This window comes from Penaeus japonicus, unplaced genomic scaffold, assembly GCF_977035675.1.
Source record: "Penaeus japonicus unplaced genomic scaffold, GWHDUDI00000001_assembly GWHDUDI00000008, whole genome shotgun sequence".
Taxonomy (NCBI): domain Eukaryota; kingdom Metazoa; phylum Arthropoda; class Malacostraca; order Decapoda; family Penaeidae; genus Penaeus; species Penaeus japonicus.
In genome coordinates this window covers 29,145,092-29,147,591 of record NW_028234410.1, presented here as the reverse complement: position 1 = coordinate 29,147,591, position 2,500 = coordinate 29,145,092, and the positions used below count along the sequence as shown (strand labels likewise).

The window sequence follows — 2,500 nt, the reverse complement described above, 5'->3', positions numbered from 1 at the left end:
CTCCACTACCTCTACGATCACGGGCTTTCTCCATTCCACTCTCATCACTGTCTGTATGTTTCTCCTTCGCCCCCGTGTCTCACTTTCTGCCAGTCTGTTTGTCTCTCTCTCTCTCTCTCTCTCTCTCTCTCTCTCTCTCTCTCTCTCTCTCTCTCTCTCTCTCTCTCTCTCTCTCTCTCTATCTCTCTCTATCTCTCTCTCTCTCTTTCTCTCTCTCTCTCTCTCCCTCTTACTCACTCTATACCTTTCTATCCATTTTCTCTCGCCTTTTATTGTTTTTTATACCCCCCCCCCTTCTCTCTCCACATTCTTTTTTTCTGCTTTATATCCTGCCACCCTCCATCACTCCTTTCCTCTCTTTTCTCTCTCTATCTACCTCACTCACTCTCTCTCTCTCTCTCCACTTATCTATATTCACCTCTCATACTAAGCGCCTGCCTCCTAATTCATTCCCATTTCCCTCACATTCGTTTCGCGTTTCCATAACTTTCTCTAATCTTTCGGATATATCTCTCTTACAGTCACATTTTCTCTCTCTCTCTCTCACACATTCATCTCTCTCTCTCTCTCTCTCTCTCTCTCTCTCTCTCTCTCTCTCTCTCTCTCTCTCTCTCTCTCTCTCTCTCTCTCTCTCTCTTTCTTCTCTCCCTCTCTCTCTCTCCCCTCACGGCCATTCTTCCCCATAAGCACCACTAACCAGGACTTCCCCTCGCCATCGCTCATGCACAGGCCTGTTTTATCATCCTTCGTTGCTATTATCGTTCGCAACAACAATAACAAAAAAAGTAAGTAAATAAAAATAGAAATAGGAAGGACACGACCTCAGGCTATCATATACTCGCTTCAAACGCAGAAATTTGGTCTCGTTTACTCTCTTAACTGGTTTTGAATCCTTGCATCATATGTCGGGTTCTTTTGGGTTGGGAATGTTGTGTTATCTGAGGATATTATTTTCATTGTTATTGGTTGCCTTGTTTTCAGGTTGCTTTCTCTTTCCCTATGTCTCTGTTTGTCTTTATGTTTGTCTGTCTCTGTATTGTGTGTCTGTCTGTCTGTCTCTTTCGTTTAGTGTATTTCTACCTCAGTCAATTCGTCATTTTTACATGTCTCTCTCTCTCTCTCTCTCCATCTCTCTCTCTCGCTCTAGTTCTCGCTCTCGCTCTCTCTCTTTCTATCTCTCTCTCTCCCTCTCTCTCTCTCTCTCTCTCTCTCTCTCTCTCTCTCTCTCTCTCTCTCTCTCTCTCTCTCTCTCTCTCTCGCTCTCGTTCTCGCTTTATCTCTTTCTCTTTCTCTCTCTCTTTCTCCCTCTCTTTCCCCATTTATCTCTATCTCACTCACTCCTTCATCTTTTCATAGTCTTCATTTTCTCCCTTCATCTCTACGGCTTTGAAGTTCACCTTTCTGTAGACACTCGCTGTTGCCACGTGCTCATTTTAGGAATAACTTTTTCATTTGTAATGTGCTGGAAAATTAATCTAAAAAATGGCGTCATGCCAGTTTCCAACGCACTTTCCCAAATTATTCAGTTCCACAAGTAAGGAAAGTTAACTGTATTGTAAGATATTTTTCCCCTGGCCGATAGTTATATGCGGGTTTCATTCTATTTTCATTCTTTACTTTTTTCCTACTCTCTTTTTATTTATTTTTTCCCGTAGAGTGAAAACACTCCGTCAGTTACCAACTTTTAACGAAAATCCCTCCTTTTTCCGCTTTCTAAAGGCCGCTAATGCCCGACAACGAGGAACTAACGTGGCCTGCCTGAAATCTTTGTATTACTATCGTACGGACATTAGTCACCCAGGAACTTCCATTTACTAGCCCCCCAAAGAAGCTTGTTTTTGTGCTGTTGTTTGTATACAGCTCACTTCCTCCGTGACACAAATCTAACGTAAGATCCCGCAGGCCAAATGTCGTTTGTCTTCCTTCTCCTATTTGTAGAAGAGAATCCCATTCTTTATTCATTACTTTTTTTCTTTTTCGTTTTACTGTATTTTTTTCTTTTTGTCTATTGTAGAGGAGAATCCATTTTTTTATTCATTTTTTTTTCTTCTTGTCTATTGTCTTATTTTCATTTTGCTTTATATTTTCTTCTTGTGTTTCTTCGATGAATGTTACAGTTGTCTGACTGCGGAGGTGACTGCTTTTCTTCGCCTTCAAGCTTGTAATCTTTCTTTTAACCAATGTTCTCTCTATTTCTTCTTTATCTTTATCTATTTTTCTCTCTGTCTAATTCTTTTTCGACTTTACACTACCTAAAACATCATCTGATTAACGCCCCCTAAGCTTGTTCTTTAGAGACTGTGATGCATTCTCATGCCCCTTTAGCTTCGAAAAGATCACTCAAGTGAAAGATAAGAAAACAAACAGATTACAGGCTCTTCGACTCTTCTAGATAAGAAAGAGAGAGTCAGGGAAGAGAGTGAGAAGGACAAGAAATAGAGAGAGAAACTATTAATACGGTCTCTTCTCAAAATCCCCTTCCCCTCTGTTCCACTTGCAT

The 2,500-nt window shown here is 40.9% G+C and overlaps 1 protein-coding gene across 1 annotated transcript in view; it reads right to left on the bottom strand.

Moving 5' to 3' along the window:
• LOC122249654 (roundabout homolog 3) overlaps window positions 1–2,500 on the bottom strand; it is a gene marked incomplete in the record, with an annotated part of 369,665 nt that overhangs the window by 359,446 nt on the left and 7,719 nt on the right.